At 42.4% G+C, this 12,017-nt stretch overlaps 1 pseudogene; it reads right to left on the reverse strand.

The window, feature by feature from the left end:
- Positions 1-3,603: 3,603 nt before the first annotated feature.
- On the reverse strand, positions 3,604-8,531 carry LOC132680782 (tax1-binding protein 1 homolog; annotated as a pseudogene).
- Positions 8,532-12,017: the final 3,486 nt, after the last annotated feature.

Below are 12,017 nucleotides of genomic sequence, written 5' to 3' on the forward strand. Positions count from 1 at the left end.
TGGTCTCAGGGAAGGGAGATGTGCCTTCCCAATCTCCTGCTTGGATGGGTACTCCCAGGGGAAATAAGGAGAAACTGGGGCTGAGATCCCTCAACCGAGCTGCCTGAGAGACCTGCAGTTCCCTAGAAGGAGTGGTGCTGGGACACTCCCTGTGCCAGCACAGCAAATGGCTGTGGTGGAGCCAAAGATGAACATCCCTCCTCCCAGAGCAACTGTGGTGCCGGGAGGAACCAGCGGTTCTGACCATTCTGTTGGCTCTAGTGGGAAACCCTTGGTTCTGAATCCGGGGTTGATGTAGCCCATAAACTAGCACCGGGTGCTACTCCTGAAAAGTGGTACAAGCACTACTGCTTCCACTGTCCGTTCCCAAATCAAAAGCACTGGGTGGAAGGAAATCGTTTTGTTGTTTGTTTTGTTTCGTTTGTGGCAGAAGCAGTCCCCACTCCCTCCCCAGTAACACCCTGCCCATCTAATGTTTCCTTCTATGGGAATACACAGGCAAAGCCCTGCTGGGAGTTATGGAGACTCAGGGTTCCTGGCCACTTAATCTCTGGACAACCAGCTTCTAAACTTAGGAGCCTATAACTATATTCTGTCAGCCACAGCACCCTTCTGCTGGCCCTCCACTTCCACATAATAGCCCTCTACCTCCTCTGACCTTCCCCAGCTTGATTCTACTACCAACCTTGTCCCTTTCCCTAACCACCAGGCCTAGCAGCCACTCCAGGTTCTACCCCAGGAATTGGCGACTCCCTGGGGCTTGTCCCACCTTCCCAGGACAATTTCCTCTATGCCACTCTGGTAGTCCAGTGGGACAATAAAATTTCACTTTTTTTTTTTTTTTTTTTTTTTTTTTTGCCCCTATTAGATACCACGGCCCAGGTCACTGTCATTCCATGAAATCCCTCTCAGTTCCCAAAAGGAAAGTCCTTATCCTTATAGGGCATTGCTGACAAAACAATCAAAGGTGTATAAACCCATTGGGATGTAGCTATTGGGAACATTCACTTCAAATGGCCTCCTCTGGTGGTGGCCCCCTGGCTCTTTCTTTCCTTACTATAAGCATGGATGCCCTGACAGGATGCCATGCTCTTGTTCTTCCTAACTGGCCTGCCAAATGGATGCCTTGACCACTCCTCTCTAGTCAAGACAGTAAACACTCCCCAGTATGACTTAAAGAAAGCACTGAAGGCCTATCCCATTATTAAAGATATGCTTCAGCCAAGAGTCATGGGGAGCCTGGGTGGCTCAGTCGGTTAAGTAGACTCTTGCTTTCCACTCAGGTCATGATCTCAAGGGTTCATAAGTTCCAGCCCCGTATCCGGCTCTGCATGGTTGCTTGAGATTCTCTCTTTCTCTCCCCCCTCCTCCACGCATGCACACACACTCTCTTTCTCTCTCAAAAATAATAAACTTTTAAAAAATTTTTTTAATTTTTTAAATATTTTTTTAAATTTTATTTATTTTTTTAAACTTACATCCAAATTAGTTAGCATATAGTGAAACAATGATTTCAGGAGTAGATTCCTTAGTGCCCCTTACCCATTTAGCCCATCCCCCCTCCCACCAACCCTCCAGTAACCCTCAGTTTGTTCTCCATATTTATGAGTCTCTTCTGTTTTGTCCCCCTCCCTGTTTTTATATTCTTTTTGTTTCCCTTCGCTTATGTTCATCTGTTTTGTCTCTTAAAGTCCTCATATGAGTGAAGCCATATGATATTTGTCTTTCTATGACTGACTAATTTCACTTAGCATAATACCCTCCAGTTCCGTCCACGTAGCTGCAAATGGCAAGATTTTATTCTTTTTGATTGCCGAGTCATACTCCATTGTGTATATATACATCTTTATCCATTCATCCATCGATGGCCATTTGGGCTCCTTCCATACTTTGGCTATTGTTGATAGTGCTGCTAGAAACATGGGGGTGCATGTGCCCCTTCGAAACAGCACACCTGTATCCCTTGGATAAATGCCTAGTAGTGCAATTGCTGGGTGGTAGGGTAGGTCTATTTTTAGTTTTTTGAGGAACCTCCATACTGTTTTCCAGAGTGGCTGCACCAGCTTGCATTCCCAATCTTTATTTATTTTTGAGAGAGAGACAGAGTGTGAGCAGGGGAGGAACAGAGAGAGAGGGAGACACAGAATCTGAAGCAGGCTCCAGGCCCTGAGCTGTCAGCACAGAGCCCAACGCGGGGCTTGAACTCACAAACCGTGAGATCCTGACCTGAGCTGAAGTTGGACGCTTAACCAACTGAGCCACCCAGGTGCCCCTAAACTTTTTAAATTAAAAAAAAAAAGTCTTTATTCCCAAAGCTCCCCCCTTTCAATAGACCCATAGGCTGGTATTAAGCCAACCACTAATGCATGACACCTCACCGTTGACTATCTATCCAAACCTCACTGCTCAGGTTCCCTGATTTAGGCTCCAATTCCTAATATTATAGAACTGATTATAGGACATACAACAGGCCCAAAGAACATCCTTCACAGTCACTGACCTAGCTAGTATGTTCTGTTTTGTTCCCACTGTATACGAGTCCCAGGCCCAATTTTCTTTCACTTTTTAAGGGACTCAGTTTACATTTCCTTAGCTCCCTCTGGGATATTTATAAACAGTCCTGCAATTGCACATCACCTCTGCTAGCAGGTTTGATAGGATTTAAGTACCTTACAATTGGAAAGATGCCATTTGGGCATTATATTGATGACATTATATGAGGACACAATGATATAATTCCCTCTGAGGAGGCAGTACAGGCATATTTGCACATCCTCACGGACACATTTACACAGGCCCAGTTTTATCTGTCAAGTTTCTAGGCATCATCTAGTCCTTTCATCTCAGGAAAACTAAAAGTTACCCAGATGTGTTAATGCTATCTGGGAAAACTGAAAAAATATGCTTCTAGAAATTATGAAATGTATTTGTAAATTTGCAAATTTAAAGAATGCTGCTATAACACTCAGTTCACAATTGCTTACTTAGTTTTCACTAGAAATTAAGGTGATCTAAATAATATACGCAATTCAAAATAATAATAAGGGAAATATAATAATAATAAGGGAAGTATCTTCATGTGCCAAAAAAGTAGGATGTGTTTCAATAAGAGAAGATGTGAGGAAAGGAGGTACATTTTTTTCTTAAGGGAAAAGAAAGTAATTTTGTCTCAAAGTGAGGGTGTTTAAAGAAGAAAAACAGGACAAAATTGGAATGCAGAAAAGAAAGTTTGTAGAAGGATTATAGATAAGGAATTTTAATGTTTAATTTATTTTTAGAGCAAGAGACAGAGCTTGAGTGGTGTAGGAGCAGAGAGAGAGGGAGACACAGAATCTGAAGCAGGCTCCAGGCTCTGAGCTGCCAGCACCCTAGAAAAGGAATCTTTGAAAAGGAGTTGTAATGTGTAGTCAAACTAAGATTAAAATTAATTTACTTAAAAATGAGTTTTAATATCAAAAGTAAACTGGTGCAAAATTAAAATCTTGTTTTCTCTCTGTTAAAAGGACAGTTTTCTTGGGATTTATTGTATGATTATGATATACTGTGTAAAGTTTCTTTACCTTTTTTATGAAAATTACTTTTATTACATTATATTTGGTAGTCACACTCAATCAACAAGGTCAACAGAAACTTGTAAATATTGTGCTAAATAACACACTCTATGTACATACATTTTCAGTACAGTAACATTAAAATACTCCATTTCTTTTATTCATATACCTTTGCAAAGTGGGGAATAAATAAAGATACAAACATAGAGGGGCACCTGGGTAGCTCACTCAGTTAAGTAGCCAACTCTTGATTTTAGCTCAGGTCATGCTCTCATAGTTCTTGAGATCAAGTCCTGAGCCCTGCGCTGTCAGCACAGAGCCAGTTTTCAATTCTCTCTCTCCCTCTCTCTCTGCCCTTCCCCACCCTCAAAATAAATAAATAAACATTAGGAAAAAAAAGATACAAACACAGAAAAACGTCTTATCTTGAGCTGGTAAGAGTAACAGAAGTTACAATTATATTTATTGATAAGCCAATGATTGACCCTGACACTAGCAACACACAACTCAAAAGTAGCCCTTGTTCAGAAAAGTGTGGTAGATGGTTCATGGAAGTGATACTGTGTGGTCTCCACAGTGGTCTATTTGAGGTGATTTTTTTTTAATTGCTAAACTGGATTACTAACTCATAATAAAATGTAACTAGTCAAATTTAAACCATGATCAAAATGGGTCTACACATGCCTTTCAAAGCCCTGCTGGTCGCAGTCAGGAGGGGACTGCTTGCTGCACATTGTGCACACCTGCCTGTGACTTTCAATATGTTCTTCAAATTTGCTCTGATTATAGTTGGGAGGGAACAGTAATTCACAGAGGGGACCCTTCTTGTGAACATCAAAGCTGGAATCAAAGCAAAAGCGTGTCCTGCGCCCATGTGCCCATGTGCCCATGTAAATGCTGACTTGGAGGGTCAGGAGCAGTGGCACACTCTCATCTTCTTTCTTGTCCTCAGATCTTCTAAACCATCAGGCCGGCTAAGGTATCTGGCAGGCTGGCTGCAAAGACCATGATCTTCAGTCCTCAAGAAGGCTCTCACAGGTACCCTTCAGATTTCATCTGGGTAAAAAGCACCATCTGTGGGGTGCCTGGGTGGCTCTGTTAAGAGTCAGATTTCTGCTCAGGTCATGATCTCAGGGGTTCCTGAGTTGGAGCCCTGCTCCATGATGCCAGCACAGAGCCTGCTTTGGATCCCCTGTTTCTCCTCTCTCTCTGCCCTCCCCCACTTGCTCTCTCTCTCTCAAACATAAAAAACATTTTTTTAAAAAAAGCACCATCTGCTCCATCTCTGGTTTCCTGTGTCGCACAAGGATTAACATATTGCAGAACGGGTTGTATATTCAGCACTGCAGCAACATGACCATTTTGCTCTGAGCGTATGTTGAGACACTGTGAAATTTTCTGAGAACCCTGGAAATTCTGACCTTCCGTTTCCTTTCTGCTTGATTTTCTAGAGTTCTTTCAAGTTCCTTGCTCCTGGAAAGGTTTTCCAAATGTGAAGTTAGACCATCTATTTCTTTGTCTCTCTCTCAAGTTTGTCATTGTGCTGTACTTCAACCACTGCTGGTTTTACATTTCCAGCAATCTTCACTTGTTCTTTCTATTTTGACTCCACTTTTGCAAGTTCATCAGCATATTATTGCATTTTGTTTTCTCATCCTGCAAGAGTAGTTTACATTTATTATATTTTTGTCTTGTCAGCAATGTCCTTGGTCATTTCACAGACTTTCCCCTTTGTTACAAGGGCAGAAACTGTCTCAGCTGCAGACAGTGATGGCTTTTACATCTACAGTAGAGCCAGCAGTAGCTGGGTCTGTGTTTATTGAGGCATCCTTTACTTTCTGCCGATTCCCAATTTTCATGGTGAATACGCTGTTGCTACTGGCTGATTGGTCTGAAAGTGTATTTATTTGTTTTGGGCCCCTCTGGCATTCCTTGAATTATCTTTGTAATTAATGATCTGCTGCCATCTGAAGATGATGTTTCAAATCTTCCACTTCTCTTCTCATATAGTGCACCCATGTATCAGTCTCTTCCTGATCTCTTTTCACAGCATTTAGTTGATGTCCTGCCACTGCATCAGCTACCTGCTTTTTGACTTTCTCACTTTCCCACTTTCCAGCTGTGCAGCATGCAGCTCTGCCATTGTTTGATCTCCCACATTCACAGCATCATTACGTTCTCTGGCCAGAAAGACCATTTCTTGCCCAGTTGCCTGAATCTGTTCCTCTGCTTTACAAAGTTGCTCCCTTAAAAGCAAACAAACAAACAAACAAACCACACACACACACACACACACACACACACACACACACACACACACACCCTGTATCTTACTTGAGGTTATAAACAAGAAAGCCCTTTGCAGATTTTCAGCCAAACAGAACTGCAGCCTTCCAATATCTTCTTGGCAATAAGCAATCATGCTTTTTTTCTTAAGTTTTTTTTTTTTTAAATTTAAGTAATCTCTATACCCAACATGGGGCTCAAACTCACAACCCAGAGATCAAGAGGTGCATGTTCCCCTGGCTGAGTCAGCCAGGAGCCTGACTAATCATGCTTTCTTTGTTCCCATCTAAATTCTTTAACGTCTGGACCTCTGACACGGCTTGGTATTTTATATTTCAGTATTCTTCAAAGGTACCTTAATAAAGTTCCTTCTCATCCTTTTCCATCTTCAACTAATGTTCCAGTTGTTCTCTTTCATATCATGCCTTCCTGAGTTTGTCCTTTAAACTGCCTCATTCAGTTTCTTTTCAATTGCTTTCTGTGTCACTGACACAATATCTTCCTCAAGCTGGACAGCTTTGCATGTAACATCATTGTATCTCTTCTTAAACCCTTCATTTTCCATTTCTAACTTTGTGATACTTCAACAAGACCCTCTTGCTCAGATTGCAATTAGTTGGTCACATCTTTCTTTCTCATGGTTACCTTCTCTTTGCATTCTTCCAACTTGTTCTGCAAGTTGTGCTGGTTCTTTTTCCAGAACATCAATGAAATGTAAGAGTTCTTCTTTTTCTTTCATGGTTTTCTCAATTTTCAACTCGAGAAGGCCAACTTTTGTGGTCACCACTAACATGTCAGAATTTCCTTCATCTTCCATAGTAAGTAACTCTTCAGCTGGAGAAGTTCTCAACTGGAAAGGTGTACTTGCTCCACGAATTTCACCCTAATGGGTAACATAACAGAACTAATAAAATGCTCCATCATCATTTGGAAGGCAATATCCTTGAAATGCAAATACACAATTAACGGTGGTTCCTTCTACATAATGTTCAGGCATGCAAGGCCATAACAATGTGTGATAATCACAAGCAGTACTCCATCCAACCTTGAATATATCAACCCAATCTTTTGGATGTGGATGGACATATGGAGTTACAGTGCAATGACATTCCAGGTGTGAATTAGGAAGATAACTCTTGGGCACATATTTTTTTTTAATGTTTATTTCTGAGACAGAGAGAGACAGAGCATGAGTGGGGGAGGGGCAAAGGGAGAGGGAGACACAGAATCCAAAGCAGGCTCCAGGCTCTGAGCTGTCAGCACAGAGCCCGACGTGGGGCTCAAACTCACAGACCGTGAGATCATGACCTGAGCTGAAGTCGGACGCTCAACTGACTGAGCCACCCAGGCGCCCCTCTTGGGCACATATTGAAAGATGACATGGGCAAAGTTGGAAGTCTGCAAGGGGACTTGTTGAAAAGATGTCATTGTGAATCATTCAAGAGGCTCTAGGACAGAGGGAGCATTAGAGAGCCTCTGAGCCTATACCACCATCAGCCTTTGACCTCTTCCACCTCACTGCCTCGCTCCACCAACTGGCTATACTCCCCAAGTTTCTTTACCTTTTAACTATTAGGTTTCATAATCATCTGTGGTCCTAAGTAGAGAAGGGCTTTAAAACTTTTTTTAAAATATTTTTTACAAATTTCCCAAAATCAAATTGTAAATGAAGTTTTTTTGACCTACAATATCTCAAAGTATTTGCCAAACTAATTAGGCTTATTTGATATGTATATTTCGTGGGAAGTATTGTCAAATAATACTAAGCCTTTTTTACATTGTATTTGTAAGATTGTGTATTTGTAAGATGTAGAGAAAGTCCATTCTCTTTCTGCAAGAAATGGGCCCACACTGCCAGACTTTTCCCATCTTGATGTGTTTATGACATGGCAACGTTTTGCTCCTGAATCAGAGAAATTAAGATGGGTGAACAATTGGAGTATTACTCGGCAATCAAAAAGAAGGAAATCTTGCCATTTGCAATTACATGGATGGAACTGGATGGTATTATGCTAAGTGAAATTAGAGAAAGACAAAAATCATATGGCTTCACTCATATGAGGACTTTAAGAGACAAAACAGATACATAAGGGAAGGGAAACAAAAAGAATATAAAAACAGGGAGGGGGACAAAACAGAAGAGACTCAAAAATATTGAGAACAAATGGAGGGTTACTGGAGGGGTGATGGGAGGAGGGATGGGCTAAATGGGTAAGAGGCACTAAGGAATCTACTCCTGAAATTATTGTTGCACTATATGCTAAATAATTTGGATGTAAGCTTTAAAAAATAAAAGATAAAATTTTTAAAAAAGAGATGGGTAAACAATGGTTGTAAATTAAATGAACACTCAGGGATATGGGAAACCCAAGACACTTGCTTGGTTCCTCCTACCTCCCTCGAAAACCCCATTTTTTGCTTTTTGCATTCCTTCACCATCATAAATGACCCAACTTATGAATAAACATTGTGTCAAAAGCTTCAATAAAGTTGCAAAAAAAATTTTTACCAGCAATGTCTGATTTCCATGTAGGTCCATAATCCTATAAAACTGGTTTTTTCCCAGAGGCTTCAGACCTCCTTCTGGACCCTTTGAACACCTACAGCTAGACTTCATTCAACTGCCACTCATTATTGGTTATGAATATGTTCTTGTTATTGTATGTGGTTTTCCAGAAGGGTTGAAGTTTTCTCCTGCTACAAGGCTGATGTCCTCATGGCAGCAAGGAAACTGTTAGAAATTGCGTTTCCCACCTGGTATACCTTTCCCAATCTCCAGCGACAGAAGAACCCACCTTCACCAGGCAAATCAAGGAACCTGGATGAAAACCTTGCAAACTTCTTGGAATTATCATTGTCCCTATCATCCTCAATCTTCAGGTAAGGTTGAGAGAACTAATGGGATCCTCTAACTTTAAACTAAACTTGCCAAAACAACTGTACTTTCCTGACCGAAGGTATTGCTTTTGATTTTGCTGACTATTCACGGTATCCCTCTTGGGAAACACAAACTCATTCCACATGAGATAGTCGCCAGGAGACGAATGTCTATGGGTATACAACTTTCTCCTGATCCTTTATTATCTCATGCTAATATGACTGGCTTCTTAAGTCTTCAATGTCTTATGGTAAAGCCTATCATCAACAGGTTAAAGAAGCCTCTCCAGACTCCAATTCAAAGGATCTTGTTGGTCATAGTGGGGAGATCGATGATTGGGTATTCTGGAAATAGCATTAGAGAAAACAGTGTTTGAGCCTCATTGAAAAGGACCTTACCAAGTGCTCCTGACCACTGACACTGCTGCAAAATTGGAAGGCACTGAGCCTTGAGTACACATGTAACAACTGAAGAAGGATCCACCTGATATCTGGTGGTTTACAGACACTGGAGACCTCTGAAACAAATTGACAGGGAAGAGAAGTAGCTGGCATTGAGGTAAACTGCTTCTGCCCAAGACAATAGATTAAGACTTCATACTTTAAATATGAAATAGGTTCTCCCTCTTTTCCTTTTCTTTACTTTGGCATTGGCCTGGAAAGATAATGCCTCATTCGTAGCTCCCAGGCCATTGCTAAGGGAGGTAACCTTCCAGATTGCTGGATTTGTCATCAAAGATTCTGATCTTTCCATGATGCTAAAGATCCTCTAGTCTTCCATGGGACCAATTTATCTTCTTTTCCTCCTGTCCCTGTTAAATACAATCAATCACCTCTAGAAGTCTCTTACTTTGTTCAACTTTTATGGCCAGAGCATCCAATACCTTCTTTTTACCTTTCTCCAATAATAAATGTACTTACCAGTGTGTGAGCCACCCTAACACCATCTTGAACAAATCTACCTTGGTGACCATTCCATGACCTGAAGCCTTCTTGAACATAGCATCCTCCCCATTTTTTTTTCTGTTAAACCACACCCTACAGTACAGTTTTAGGGCATAACATCCATGATATGTTCTGGAGATATGAATGTAATTTTCAAACACTTCCTCCTAGATGGTCCCCAGAACATACTCTCCAGCCTTTGAGACTAGATTTAACATGCCTGCACTCTCTATACCATCTGGCAAAAAAGGGAGTGCATCAGCATTGGGTAGAAGAACATCAAGCTGCCTTTGACCGAACTAAGGTAGTAGCTGCTCAAGCACAGGCTTTAGGGCACCTTTCCCTGGTATACCCCGACCTTAGATGTGACTGCTACACCAGATAAGATGAACTGGGCTTGATGGAAGGAACAGCATGGGAAGTCAACTCCGTTTAGCTTTTGGTCACAACTCTGGAAGGGAGCAGAGAGCTGAAATTCTCCTATTGAACAAGCATTGAGTCCATAAGGTCCTTTAACAAGGGGAGCCCTTAATGACCATCCCTCTGATAAATGCCTGGACCAGTTTGCCTGTAAAGGGGTGGACAGATGGTATATTTGCAAGAATGGCATCTGCAGTAGCACAAGCCTCTAAGACGCTTACTTACAACAAAGGAGTGTTCTCTCCACTAGTCCATCGGGAGCTGAATTACATGCTAACTTTGGGCAGCAGAATGTGAAATCTTTAATGCCCCCCCAGCCTCCTATGGAGAGACCCCATAACACATAAAGAAAGGCAAATACCATATTCCTAAAGAAGCTTGCTATACAGATGGGTTTATTAGAGAGAATCCTAGTACTGGACTACAGTAGCGACCTAGCCCCAGACTGATACTATCCGGTTTGAGACTTGGAATAGGCTAAAAGCAGGCAATGGGCTGAATTGAGAGCTGCCTGGATGGTATATATACACACACCTTGGCTCCTTACCCTCTGCATGGACACTTGGGCTGTCTATAGGGGTTTGACAACACAGGTGGCCCAATGGGCTAGGGACCCACAGAAATCATTATAAGTAGCAGAAATATGGAAAGATATATAGGAAAGGATACAGGACTCTGCTGCCTCCTATACTGATTTCCATGTCTCGGAGCATAGGCCTCCCTCACCCCGAGAATATTGAGACAGACCCCTTAGCAAAGATAGGGCCCTTACCCCCATACAAAGTTTAGAATTGGTTGCAGGGGTTCATAAGCACAGTGAGCATCTCAGTACAAGGGTGGGATGGAGCATAGTGAAGTGCTGTACTGACCTCCTAGCAGCTGTTAGCAACTGCCTGATCTCTTACAGTCTGAGACCTAGGAAGGTTCCACACACCACACAATCCTCCTGGGATCCAACCAGTTTTAGACTGGCAAATTGATTGTATTGGTCTTCTACCCACAAGGCAAGAAAAAAAGCACATCCGAACTTGTGGTGATACAGCTTCTGGGCTCACACACGCCACCCCTGCAAAAGAGCTAATCAAAATGCCAACATCAATGGCCTCGAACAACTTTGTGTCATGTATGGATAACCTCAAAGGATACATAGTGATAGGACATATATTTCACTGGACACAGGACTGGGCTCATGAACAGGACATACATGGGCAGTTTCATCTAACCTATAATCAACAAGCTGCTGGACTCACTGCAAGGAAGAATGACATTCTCAAAGCTCAACTCAGAGCCCTCTTACAGTGGCACATCTTGCCAGAAGCCATGACCTTGTTAAATTTGACAGCCTGTAGCCACACTCCAAACCCACGGTTAGGTACCAAAACCAGCATGCCTTCTGGACAACGAGGCCTGAAGCACTGGTTCCTGAGCTCAAAGCAGGCCAGAAACAACTGTATTCTGTGCTCCTCAGCCCATTCTCCCTGGGGGAGGGGACGCTTGAATGGGGCTTGGAATGGCAACGTCCCCCAAGTTGAACAGGCTGTTTCTTGCCAGAGTGTGAGAAATATCCTGGAGGGCTAAAGTGGTCCCCGTTGATCCTGCTGGAGTTGGGGCCAAAACAGTCAACATATATGTATTCCACACAGGCATCGATACCGCAAAGCATGATATGGCTGGTTACCTGACATGCTTGTTTGCACCACCTTTAATTTTACACGGACAGGCTGACTCTTTGGCCTCAGGCAACGTGTCTGGTGTGTCCCTCCTGTTCATGCACCTCAGACTCCCTCTGTCCTCACGACAAAGAGCGAAGCCACTAGCATCATACTGAGGGACAGGGTTTTCCCAGACAGTACCCACTAAGCATTTATTCTTTTGTCCTTAGCCTGCTGCTCCTCTCTCATGCTAGTGAAGGAAACCCTTTTCTGCAGTGGGCATAGA

The sequence above is a fragment of the Panthera onca genome, chromosome A1 (genome assembly GCF_046562875.1).
Source record: "Panthera onca isolate mPanOnc1 chromosome A1, mPanOnc1 haplotype 2, whole genome shotgun sequence".
Lineage (NCBI taxonomy): Eukaryota > Metazoa > Chordata > Mammalia > Carnivora > Felidae > Panthera > Panthera onca.